We start from the raw sequence: 14,079 nt of genomic DNA on the forward strand, positions 1-14,079 counted from the left end.
GCCCTCACGTCTCATTGTAACGAACAGGAGGAGGAGCTGAAGAGGCTGAGGGAGGATCTTGAGGAGTTGCCGTGCTTAAGAGAGAAACTGGCCAAGTGCGTCGAACTAAAAGAGCGCTTAGTCAGAACAGAACAATGGCGAGAGAAGGCCAGGAAGCAGCTAGAGGGGACCGTTGGTAGTCTAGACACGGCTTCAAACCTGTCGGCTACCCTCGGCCACGAGATCGGGCACCTGATGGACATCCATGCCAGGCTGGTTCGACAAAATCAATCACTTCTGCTTCAGGTGTCGAATGATTCGGATAAATTCCAATCCTTGCTATCCGCGGCGAGAATATGCAAGCTTTGCTTGGGGAGGAAGTCGCAGATAGCAAGGGATTGGTTGACCTCGAGCCTGAGGCGTCAAGTTTCTTGGGGGCTCTGATCGCAGAGATGGTGGGTGCCGGTTCCATGATTAGTGACGAGAAATTCCGTCTGGCTACCGCGGAGTTAGGCGTCGACTTCGATTCTCTCCAACAGAAGGCAAATCAAAAGGGAGACGAAGCTTTGGCTAACCTAGCTCCGATTTTGGAGCGGGAGTCAGCGGTGCTGGTGGACCCCCATTGGGATTTGGAAGAGGCGAGGGTGTGGTCGGAGAGAGTGGACATTGCGGCTGAAAATGAGGCATTATGCCTTGATTTGGATAAACTCTCTCTCTCTCCTCCCTCAGCCTCGATTGTCCCCGAGGACTTGACGCTCTCCAAGCTGGAGAGTTTGTGTTTAGATTTATCCAATCTGCTGATCCAAGAGGGAAAAAACCTCCAAGGCTTATCCAGGGAATTATCCGAGATCGAAGTGGAGCCATTTGACGCTGAAGAATTTATAAGCTTCACTCCGAGCCTCTGCGAGGGAGTGGCCGGGTCCCCTCAACCACCGCCTCAAGATCCTGAGGGAGATGTAGACGCCTTCCTGGATGATATTTGATATTTTTGTAATGTAAACTTGATATTTTTGATGAAACTTTGTAATTTTGAATTGAATCATATTTTTGTGCTGAATTATTCGTATGATCAATGATTCTTCCTGATTTCAATATATTGTGCTGGGTTTTTCGGTTTTATCTCACAGGCCGCGGCTTCTTTCGACCAAAAATGAGGAATCATGCGGTCGAAAATCTACTTAGAATAATTTCGATCTTGGGACCCCATTCTAAGGGTCCGACTTGTCGATGTCACGGCCAGGTGAAATTGAAAATTTACTTGGAATAATTTTGTCCTTGGGACCCCATTCTAGGGGTCCGACTTATGGATGTCACTGATACTTGATTTAATAGAGAATATTGAATTTAACTTGAATCAACTTTGATTTTTGGACCCCAGTCTAGGGGTCCGACTTATCGATGTTACTGATGGGCGAGATTTTTACTTAGAATAATTTTGATATTCGGACCCCTCTCTTTGGGTCCGACTTGTGGATGTCACTGATTCATGGTGACTTAGAATAAATTTGATTATGGGACCCCTATCAAGGGGTCCGACTTATGGACATTACTGAATTTAATAAGATTTGCAATATTAATAGAGGAAGTAGAATATAATTGAATACTTGTGAATGTTGTAGCTGGATAATCTGAAAATGAAACTTCTGATATTGGAATTATTAACACTGCACATGACAACGCGACTATGCCGCGGGATGAATGAAACTAATGATTATTTGACTGGCCTCTTGCGAATCTTATTAAATGAAGTACTTCTTTAGGTGATCTCCATTCCATGGGCGGGGTAGTTTCTTCCCTTTCATATCTTCTAGTTCGAATGTCCCTGCTTTGATAACGCGGATGACTTTGAACGGGCCATCGCAGTTGGCCCCTAGTTTTCCTTATCTACGATTTTCCCCGTGGCTTCAACTTTGCGTAGGACGAAGTCGCCAATTTGAATGTGTTTGGTTTTGACAAGTCGGTTGAAGCTGCGGATCATCTTCTGTTTTTGGGCCATGGACCTTAGCAATGCATTCCCCCGTGTTTCTGGAAGCAGATCTAACTTTGTCCTTTTTCCTTGTTCATTCTCGCTGTGTGAGTAGTAGGTAACCCTTGTGGAGGGTACGCCTATCTCTACTGGAAGCACTACTTCGGACCCGTATACCAAGGAAAATGGGGTATGCCCTGTTGCCTCTTTGACAGTTGTTCGGCTTGCCCATAGGATGCCAGGTAGTTCTTCATCCCAAGTACCTTTAACCCCCTCTATTTTCTTTTTGATGCCGTTCAAAATCTCCTTGTTTGCTGATTCAACTTGCCCATTGGTTTGCGGTCTAGATACTGAACTGAATCGAATTTGAATGCCAAACCTATCGCAGTATTCTATTGTGTTCTTACTGACAAATTGTCTCCCATTATCGGTAATGATCACACGAGGAATATCGTATCTCGTGATGATATTTCGCCATATGAATTGACATACTTGTTTGTCTGTGATTGAGCTGAGGGCCTCTGCTTCCACGTACTTGGTGAAATAATCAATAGCCACAATAATGAATTTGCGTTGCCCCTTTGCGGGTGGGAAGAGGCCAAGGAGATCTATACCCCACTTATCGAAAGGCAGGACGGCTTGCATGATGGACAAGTAGTTAGAGGGCTTCCTTCCTATCTTTGAGTGGTACTGGCATTCGAGACATCGTTTGACAAGTGCTTCTGCGTCACTCCTGAGTGAGGGCCAATAATATCCGCTTCTGAGGACTTTTCCAATGACAGTTCGTACTCCCTGATGTATGCCGCATCCGCCTTCGTGTATTTCGCGAAGGATGTAGTTTCCTTCTTCAGGAGAAACACATTTTAGAATGGGATGGGTATATGATTTTTTATAGAGTGTGCCTTCGTGGAGCTCGAACCATCTGGCCTTCTTTTGAAGCACTTTTGCCTGATTTTGGGGGAGCGTCTGATTTTGCAAATATTTGATGTATGGCTCCATCCACATTTCCGATCTATCAATGGTGTTGACCATGAAGTTGATAGTGGGGTTGGGAAGTATTTCCGAGATAATTTCGCGAGCCGTGGATGTCTCAGCTGAGCTGGCGAGCTTTGCCAGGGAATCGGCTTGTGCGTTTTGAGATCTTGGGATGTGGACCAATGTGAATTTTTCGAATTTCTTGACAAATTCTCTTACTTGTTGCAAGTACATTTTCATGCTATCATCTTTGGCTTCAAATTCCCCATTCACTTGTCCGACTATTAGCTGGGAGTCAGAGAAAGTGGATAATACTTTAGCCCCTGCCTCATAGCAGATTTTGAGCCCCATGAGTAATGCTTCGTATTCTGCTTCATTGTTAGAGGCCGCGAACTCGAATCTGACCGCTCTTTCCATACGGACCCCGGCAGAAGACATGATCAACAGCCCAGCTCCGCTTGCTGATTGTGTCGAGGATCCATCTACATACAACCTCCATTCTTGATTAGATTCAGGATGATGGGGGATAGTGCTTTCGGCAATGAAGTCAGCCAAGGCTTGGGCTTTGATTGCTGTTCGCGGTTCATATTCAATGCCGAAATCTGCAAGTTGATTAGCCCAATCAGTGACGCGGCTCGATTTGTTTTTTCCCTCCAGAATCTTCTTCAAAGGTTGGCTGGTCTTGACGATGATCTGGTGGGATTGGAAGTATGGTTTCAATTTCTTGCTCGCCATCACGATTGCAAATAAGACCTTCTCTACTTCGCTGTAGTTCCCCTCAGATCCTCGAAAGGCGTGACTTACATAATATACGGGGAATTGCTTCTTTTTTCTTTCGGCAATTAATACTCCTGATAGGGAGTATTCGGAGACCGAGACATATAAGACCAGCTTTTCCCGTTGAATGGCGAAACTAGTTTTGGCAAAGAGGACAAGTGCTCTTTTAACTGTTGGAAGGATTCTTCGGCTTCTCTGGTCCATTCGAACTTGCTCTGCTTGTGGGTTTTGAAGAAGGGTGAACATCTGTCCGCGGACTTTGATAGAAATCTCCCCAAGACAGCTATGCATCCCGTTAGCTTTTGGACTTCTTTTACGGATCTAGGGGACTTCATGTCCTGTATTGCCTGTATCTTGTCAGGGTTTGCTTCTATTCCTCTTTCGTCAATAAGGAAGCCAAGGCACTTCCCTCCGGTGACTCCGAACACGCACTTTTTAGGATTGAGTCTCATTTGGTGTTTTCGGAGGGTATTGAACGTCTCGCGTAAGTCCGCGGCATGCTGAGACGCCTGCTTGCTCTTTGTGATCATATCGTCCACGTATACCTCCAAGTTTCGGCCTATCTGAGATTAGAAGACCTTATTGACCATTCTCTGATAAGTAGCTCCGGCATTCTTTAGCCCGAAGGGTATGACTTTGTAGCAATATACCCCAGCATTTGTGATGAAGGCCGTATGTGGCTGGTCTTCTATGGCCAAGGGAATCTAATGGTAGCCGGCGTTAGCATCCATGAAACTTAGTAGAGCGTGGCCTGCTGTAGAATCTACCAAACGATCTATCTTTGGGAGGGGATAATCGTCCTTGGGGCATGCTTTATTCAGATCCGTGAAGTCAACGCACATCCTCCACTTGCCATTGGGTTTTTTCAAGAGGACAACGTTGGAGAGCCAATCGGAATATTTTGCATTCTCTGATGAATCCGGCTCTCAGCAGTTTCTCCACTTCTTCTTGGACGGCCTCTATTCGCTCTCTTCCCTGATGTCGCAGCTTTTGCTTCACGGGTTTATAGCTTGGTTTTATATCAAGTTTGTGGCACATGATACTTGTAGGGATGCCAGGCATTTCTTCCGTGGAAAAAGCAAAGACGTCGCGGAACTCTGTAAGGGTGGCCAGGAAGATCCTTCCCTATCTTGATGCGTTTTCCTTCGAACATGTCTACCTCCTCGTATCTTTCTACGGGGTGAAGTCTTTGGTGCATGTTAGGGTTCTCCGGATACACGCTCATGACCGTCGGGGGATCTTCTTCCCTTTCCCTTTTGGAGGGGGTGATGGGAGCTCCTCGTTTTAAGGTGTTGATGAGGCATCGGCGTGCCGTCACCTGATCCCCTTTGAGGGTACCAACTTGTCCATCATCCCGCTCAAATTGTAGCAGGAGTTGATGGGGGAAGATTGCGGCTTTGATCTTGTTGATGAGTGGAAGCCCCATGATGGAGTTATAGGGGAATGTGAGATCCACCACTGTGAATCGTATGGGCACGGTTCTGCTTTCATTTCTTTCCCCTACCCGCATGGGGAGAATGATCGTGCCTAGTGGAATGACCTGACTTCCCCCAAACCCGATCAAGGGTTTATCAAGGGGTTGTAAGTGCTTTTCTTCGAACTTCATCTTTTTTAGGCATTCCATCGTTATAAGATCAGGCATGCTTCCGGTGTCTACCAGTATCCTCTTGACTTTCATTTGCCCAATTTTGAGGGTGACCACCAGAGGGTCAGTGTGTGGTTGTTGCAGCGTTTGGGAGGTCGTGGCATCGAACCTCATAGTCGGTCCGCTTGATGTGGCTTTTGGAGGTCCTTTTAACAGAATGTGGACGCTATCTCTTGCAGCGCGGATTGTAGGATATTCTTTAGTGTATCCTCCAAAAATTATGTTGATAGTTCCTTGTGTGTTGGAACTTTCGCGCCTGGCCTCATCCCTCTTGAGGGATCTGCGTCTTTGATTCCACGGCTTCCTTTCTGCTTCCCTTCTAGCGTCGTAGTCCTTCCGGTTGACGAACCTGGACAATTTCCCCTCATCGGCCAGTTGATGTAGCATACGTTTGAGTTCGCGGCACTGGGCCAAAGTGTGGCCGTGTTCCTTGTGGTAATCACACCACAAATTGTAGTTGCGTCGATCAGAGGGGGTGGTAGTAGAAGGTGGAGTTGGCAATTGATCCCGGATGGCGAAGAATATGTCCTTCCTGTTCTGGTTGAACAGGGGATCGTTGCCTCCATCTAATAAATTCTGCGTCCTGGGCTCCCCTTCAGCGACATATACGTGTCTGGATTGTGGAGGCCCCATATCTGACGGGGGTTCTGGACGACGCGGCAAATAGTTTCTATCCCTCCTTGATGAATGTTCCTCCCTGTTCCTTGAGGGATGATTGGATATTGAATCTTTCTTTTCCGACCTTCGTTTCTTGGGGTCATGTGCCTGACATATCTCGGAGGCCGTGACATAGCTTTGACATTGCTTCATGGCCTCCGCATATGTCTTCACTTGACTTTCGACCAACTGGAACTTCAGCCTTTGAGCCTTCATTCCGTTGATCAGGGCGTTTGATGCGACCGATTCTTCTAAATCAGTTACTTCCAGCACCGCCTCGTGGAACTTCTTTAAATATGACGATATGGACTCTCCTTCCAATTGTGTGATGCTGAGCAAATGGAAGTTTGATTTTTCCTGTCTTCTTGATGCTACAAAATGACCCAGGAACTTGCCTTCCAGTTGGGCAAAGTTGTGGATACTTCCCCCTGGAAGGGAGGTGTACCACGTCAGAGCTACTCCTGTAAGAGTAGTTGGGAAGAACTTGCACCACAATGATAGGTTAGTAGTATACAACAACATCAGGTTCTTGTAGGCCATCAGGTGTTCCTCTGGGCAGGATATTCCATCGAAGGCCGCCATGTTTGGGATCTTTATTTTCCCGGGGTTGGAAGTATTCAGTATCTCCGGAACCAGCGGAGAGATTATTGGTATGAGATCTTCAGGAAGGCTACTCTTGCCGGCCTCATTCCGTGGCATAACCATGGGGCTGATGGGGCGGCTAGATCCCGTAACTTGTGCCTGTTTTCTTTCTTCCCTCCTTTTACCTACCAGCGATTTAACGCTTTCAGACGCCCTTTGTTTCCTTCTTTCTAGGAAGGTACGGGCGTCTCGAGAGGCGGTTTTAGATTCGTCATCTCGTGGATTCATCTTGTCGAGGCTTGTGAGGGTCCTGGATCTCTCCCGCCTTTTCTTATTGCGTCTACTGAAGTGGGACATCCTCGAGTTCCCATCTTGAGATTCATGAGACTTTGGTATCTCTTGATGGGGTTCGATTCGTTCCTGCAAATTTTTTATTTGGTCTGCCATCTCCTTCAACATTCGTTGTTGAGTAAGAGTATTATTTATAACGGCGCGGAGTTGTTCGGAGAAAACGGGATTGAGGTTCCGTGCTAGCATGTCCAGATCACGACGAGTCACGGCTTGATTATTAGCGTGACCTGCGGAAGTGTCTGTATCTGTGCTGTGCACGGTGGCGGTTTGAGTTGGGTTTCTTTTGGGAGCCATAGCTTTTTATTAAAGATCCCCACGGACGGCGCCAAACTATTTCGGTAATAAAACGAGGAAATGGAAGACACTTGAAATACCGTAAGTGGAAGCGTTATCAGGAGCGACGATTCGTGGAAGGAAGTGACCCGAATTCCTGCAACACAACACGTTAGCCTTGTCCGGGGGGTGAACCGTGTAAACCTTGTTATTTTTTGGTAAATACCTATCACTATTTTGTATGAAATTTTTATGGTTGAAAAGTAATATTTTTTTATGTAAAAGTTTTTGAAAAGTGTTTCTTTTTGGCAAAATCGTATTACTTTTCAACCATAAAAATCAAGAAAAAAATTATAACACGTTTTTGCCAAAAAATAATAAGGTTTGCACGGTTTACACTTAAGCACAGTTCGCATTGGAAATTTGGAACTCGACCCTATATCTTCGTTCTTTACCCTCATTTCATTATCAAAAATTCCCCCTTTTTGTTTTTATTGTGGTTTAGTTGATCAAATTTTTACTACCCATTTGTTTTTTTATCCTAACAAATTTTGGGTTTTTGGTAATTTTAATTATTCTATTTTTTGGGATTTCAATTTCGATTGTTGATATTGAGGTTTTTAGAGTATGATAGCAACTTGATTTAATTTTTTATTTTATTTTTTTTCCTTTCTAATTACCTTTTTGTTGAAATTTAAAACTTTCCTTGCTATGTCTTTTGCTAAATCTCTGAATTTTCTTCCATTGCGGAATATCTTTGTTGTGCATCTTTGATTTGGTATTTTCGTTTTTTTCTGGTAATATTTTGGTTAATCCCTTGAAAGTCATTCAATCTTCTTCATCTTCACAAATAAAGTTGGGTACTTTTTTGAGGGATTTTTTCCAATTTGGATGTATATCTTCAGGATGGAATTGCTAGAGTTTGGGCTGCTTCGTTTTTGAATAACTAGTCGTTACCTCTTTCTCTCTCAAGAGTTGTTTATTTTGGGTGTGCCTTAGTTGTTTATAGTTCTCTTCTTTACCCTTCCCCGGTTTTGGTGGTTACGTGTAGGATCATTTTATATTGGTTTGGGTGTTTCTTTAAAACAAAGTTTTATAAGTTAGATAGTTTCTAAAATAAGTCTTCTTCCTCTCTAATGACTAACCAAACTTTTTGTTTTGTTATTGTTTTTTTTTTGTGAATTTTTTTGGTTGTTTCTTTGTTTTTTGTTTATATCTATCCCTTTATTTTTATTTTATTTTATCTTCCTAGTGTGTATCTCTAGCCTTACCTTTTTTGGCTCTTGGCTTGATTGTGTTTGAGTTAACGGCGTCAGCGTCCTTTGACATTTGGGCTGGTCCACGGGTAGTCGAGTATAGAGTTAAGGCAGACGTATGGTAACCTAACATTAGGTCCAGGGAGGGAGGCAAAGGGGGCAACGTAAGCAGGACGTTGAACTAAGAGTGGGATTTTGGAACATAAGCACCTTATAAGCCAAATCGTTGGAGTTGGCGACAGAACTTTCTAAATATAAGATTCAGGTGGCTCGTGTTCAAGAGACTAGGTGGAAGGGGCAAAAAGCATGTGTTTTAAAGGGTTACAAGCTATGGTATGCAGGTTTGGATGAGATACGAAGCAGAGTCGGTATTCTTGTAGCTAATGATATCCTAAAGCAAGTGGTAGAAGTAAGGAGGTGCAATGAAAGGATTATGGTAGTTAGAATAGTGGTAGGGGAAGAGGTCGTATCGATCATTAGTGCGTATGGGCCGCAAGTTGCGCTAGATGAGCAAGTGAAACGTGAGTTTTGGGATAACCTAGGTGACCTTATAGATACCATCCCTACCGACGAAAAAGTTTTTATAGGTGACGACTTCAATGGACACATAGGTAAGGAGACAGTTAACTATAACTCAATTCATGGCGGTTTTGGTTATGGTGTAAGGAATGAGAGTGGAGCGACCCTACTTGAGTTTGCGCTAGAAAGGAATTGGTTATAGCGAACTCGAACATTAGAAAGAAGGAAGAGTACTTGATAACATACAAGATTGGTGGGCTTGCAACCTAAATTGACTACCTTTTAGTACGGAGGGACGATCGGAGCTCGTGCCTGGACTGTAAGGTTGTGTTTGGCACAGGGATGCCCACCCAACATAGGTTATTAGTATTATTATTTCGTATGAGGAGAAAGATTGCCGAGAAGAAGTTAAAGGGCAGGGAAACGATCATGTGGGAAAGACTTAAAGGGGATAAGGTCGCAACCTTGTCAAGCAAGATCAAGATGTCGGGTTATCCAAGTATATCAGACGATGCAAATCAAATGTGGGTGACTATGGCAGAAATCATTCGTAAGGTGGCAAGGGAGACGTTAAGGGTGTCGACAAGGAAACTAAGGGTGTACAAAGAGTCGGGGTGGTGGAACGAAGAGATGAAAATGAAGATAAAGGAAAAAACAAGAGATTTAAGGAGCTTATGGCTTGTACGAAGGAGGAAGATAGGATACAAAAGAAAGAGAGGCATAAAGAAGCAAAACGGGAGGCAAAGAAAGCAGTAGCAGAGGCAAAGGGTCGTGCGTTTGAAGCTTTTTATCAAAAGCTTGATACCAAAGAGGGGGAGAAATATTGTTTTAAGTTGGCTAAAGCCAGATCTAGGCAGAGGAAAGACCTAAGAACAGTGATGTACATTAAGGATGAGAGTGGACGAGTATTCCTTAGACAAGAGGACATAAAATTAAGATGGAATCAATATTTTTCCTAACTACTCAATGAGACTAGGGGTCTAATAAAGGAAAGTCGACAAACTTCGGGCATCCAAAGAACACAGGTTTATGGGTCGATTAGTGATATAACCACAACAGAAGTAAGAGAAACTCTCAAAAAGATGGGGGGATCTAAGGCAGTTGGACCTGATAACATTCCGATTGAAGTGTGAAAGGGTTTAGGAGAAGAGGGCATTCATTGGCTTACTAAAATCTTTAATGCCATCTTGAGATCTAGTAAGATGCCGGAAGAATGGAGGGTTAGTACAATTATCCAACTGTTTAAGAACAAGGGTGATGGACAAGAATGCGGGAACTATAGGGGTATCAAACTTCTAAGCCACACAATGAAACTATGGGAAAGAGTGATTGAGAAAAGAATTAAACGAGAGACGGTGATTAGAGAGAACCAGTTTGAATTCATGCAGGGAAGATCAACCACCGAGGCGATTCGTCTTTTGAGAGACTGATGTAAAAGTATAGGGAGCGAAAGAAGGATTTGCATCTGGTGTTCATTGACCTGGAGAAAGCATATGATAGTATACCACGAAGCATCGTTTGGGATAGCCTCAAGAATAGAGGTATTTCACAAAGGTACATTGAGGTAATACAGACATGTATGACAGAGTTTTGACTAAAATTCAAACACCGGTGGGTAAGATAGAGTCTTTTCCAATTAAAGTGGGCCTACATTAAGGATCGCACTAAGTCCTTTCATTTCTACGGTCATTATGGAGGAAATCTCTAAATCCATCTGAGAAACTCGTAACATGGTGTATACTTTTCGCTGACGACATTGTTTTGGCCGTAAAAACTAAGGAGAAGGTTAAATAGTAAATTGGAAGAGTGGAGGGAAGCCTTGAAGAGTAAGGGGTTGCGCATAAGTCGTACGAAGATAAAATACTTGCGATGTGACTTTAGTGGGACAGAATCGATAGGGGAGCCAGAGGTGACCATAGGGGGAGACTTTATTGCATGTACGTCCAAGTTCAAATATTTGGGATCGGTGATTCAGAGTAATGGGGAGATTGATGCAAACGTTTCTAATCGTATACAGGCGGGATGACTTAAGTGGTGAGCAGCAAGCAGGTTGCTTTGTGATAAAAAAATTCCTTAGAAACTAAAGGGTAAATTTTATCTCGTTGTAATAAGGTCGGCTTTATTGTGCGGGACAGAATGTTGGCCCGTAATGAAGGTTTTTGAACAGAGGATGGAAGTAACAGAATTGCGTATGCTAAGGTGGATGTGTGGTAAAACTATGATGGATAGGATAAGAAACCAGGAGTTTAGGGAGAAGTTAGGGGTTGCACCTCTTTCTGCAAAGATGCGGGAGAACAGGTTGAAATGGTTTGAGTATGTGTAGAGAAAAACTCATGACGTTCCAGTAAGAAGGATCGAATACATCATAGTGGAGGTGAAACAGCCCAAACCAAAGTAAACAATATAATAATATTGTTTACAAAGGATCGAATGCATCGATAGCAACCAATATCAGAGTATGTAAAAACTTTACATGGTTGTAATACAATTAATTACAAATCAGTTATAAACTAAGTAAATACATTATAAAATATCTAAACTCTTTTAAATTTTTACAACACATGATTTGTCAAAATATTATGGTAAGTTAACTTTCCAAAAACGATGTCCTCGCTATCGCAACACATGACACATAAATGAGCAGCACATCCATCCGCACTAAAGTTGGCTGAAAGTGGATTTATCTCCCGTAAGAGATAGGCCCCATCAAAAAAAACTGTCAATAATTGAATTGTTGAGTAATCCAACAAACTATTATATTTATATACAAGTCATTAACAAACATCTCCAATCAAATTCCTTGTTCACTTGGTAACCATTTATAAACATTAATTTATCCAAGTCCAAACTCTTTTAAAAGACCGTTTCGTATTGACACAATATGGCTATGAACCTTTAGTTCATAAGGAATCAAAATACGGCTATAACTTTACAAGCTAATAGCGAAATAATACGGCAAATGAAACATATGCTTCCATTGCAAAACAGACAAAACTTTAAATACCAAACATATTTATTCAAAACTCATTAAAAACAATAATGTAATAACAGTTTAAAATGTGGGAATATAATGGACCGTCAGGAAGTAGGCTTGATCTAAATCCTGAGAACACAGGTGATAGTCATCACCGAAAATACGGTTCTTTCAAGAACGAAATGGGATCGGGGGCTCGAGACCGATCCGAATAACCATTACCTATTATCAAGGTATAGGATTTCACAAAAATCCGGATGTAAATGTCCGTTGCCAATTCCCAAAAACGGACATGTTGGACCTCTTGAGTTTTGATGATGACTACACTTTAGCAAATATGTGTTTAGAGATTTTGTGCAGGTCGATATCCGATTAATTGTGATCGTTGATAGTACCTATGGCTTAGTTCATGGGAATATACATGTCAAAAGGTTTCAAGAGATGCTAGAAGAGTATATCACGTGGGATGTAAAATGGAGACAGGAAGTCTACTGTTCCCAGGTTTGATGTTCTAGCAAGTTGGAATTTGGAGACAGCGCAGTGTTCCCAAACTGAAGTCAATTTGCGTTAGCTAATAAATTCTATCTTTTATTTTTTAGTTAATGTATTTAAATTAATTGGTTGCATTAGTTTATTAAAGTTAATTGGCAAAAAGAATTTCTAAAATTCCTTACGTGGTGGTTTCAAGATTAATTCCTTATTTTTAGGAGATAAACTTGGATCTACTAAAAAGTAGGAACAGCAGTTAGGTCTTAATTATTTTTGGATTTTCTGAAAAATAATAAAATTAATCTTTTCCTAAAAATAGTAAAAATAACCATTTTCTAAGAATTAGTCAAAAGATAACCGTTTTTAGAATTAGTCAAAAGATAACCGTTTTACTAAACCGTTTTCTAAATATAGCATGAAGTTCCAGCCATTAATTTGGGGAACAGGAATTACTACTGAAGAAACTGCTACTTTAGGGAACAGCGGTTATTAGGAAATAGCGGTTACTGATTGCCTTAACCGTTTGTTTGATTTATTCAAAGGCTGAAGTATTAACCGTTTTGTGATTCATTCAGCATCATTCATTGATCCATGACTAAGGATAATGGGTTGGAATATTTTTCTATTTTTAGAAATTTATTTTATTATAAATAAGCTAACTAGCTCAGTTTTTTTAATAGAGAATTAACGCATGCTTTGAGAGAAAAATAATTTTTGCGTTTGATTTTGAAATTCTACAAGTAATATTTTGTGTTTTTAAATTGCCAATTAATTCATAATATTTACTTGTGCAACTCTTTGATTTATTTTTGAGAATTTCTATCCTTTTTGTAAGGGATTTTGAGAGTTTATGTAATTAGACTCGGGTGAGTCTAAGGGGGAAGTTAGATAGCTTTTAGTGAAGCTAGAGAGGATTAGCTTATTGTAAAGCTAAGTTTGTTGCTTTGAGTAAAGCAATTAGAGAGTGAAGAGTTGGCCTAGTTGTTTCGCTTCGAGTGAAGTAAGGTGTTTATTGTAATTGTAACTAATTGCCTTAAACATAGTGAAGTTGTTAGAAATCCCAAGTGGTCGTGGTTTTTCCTTTTGTTTAGGCCCAAAAGGTTTCCACGTAAAATCGTGCGTCTCTCTTATTATTTTGCTCTTAGTTTAAGCTTTATTTATTTTGAATAATTCCGCAAAAACAGGGCACAATCGCTTAAACTTGCAACAACAACAATTCACCCCCCCTCTTGTTGCTGTTCCCATTCCTAATTGAATCAACAATTGGTATCAGAGCCCTGTTCCCAGAAGATCAGGAAACCCTGAGGGCAGATTCTGGTGTTCCCGAAAAATGTCAATTATGAACGAGCGAATGGAAGAAGGATATTCAACTCAAAGACCGCCAATGTTCGATGGAAAATTCTATACATACTGGAAAAATAGGATGGAAATCTTCATCAAGGCTGAGAACTATCAAGTGTGGAGAGTCATCGAAATCGGAGATTTTGAGGTAACCATTACTAACTCCAACAATGAAGTAGTTCCCAAACCAATAACCGAATATGAAAAACAAGATTTTCAGAAAATGGAATTAAATGCTCTTGCTATAAAATTACTTCATTGTGGTCTTGGACCAAACAAGCATAATAGAATAATG

The sequence above is a fragment of the Amaranthus tricolor genome, chromosome 11, assembly GCF_026212465.1.
Source record: "Amaranthus tricolor cultivar Red isolate AtriRed21 chromosome 11, ASM2621246v1, whole genome shotgun sequence".
Lineage (NCBI taxonomy): Eukaryota > Viridiplantae > Streptophyta > Magnoliopsida > Caryophyllales > Amaranthaceae > Amaranthus > Amaranthus tricolor.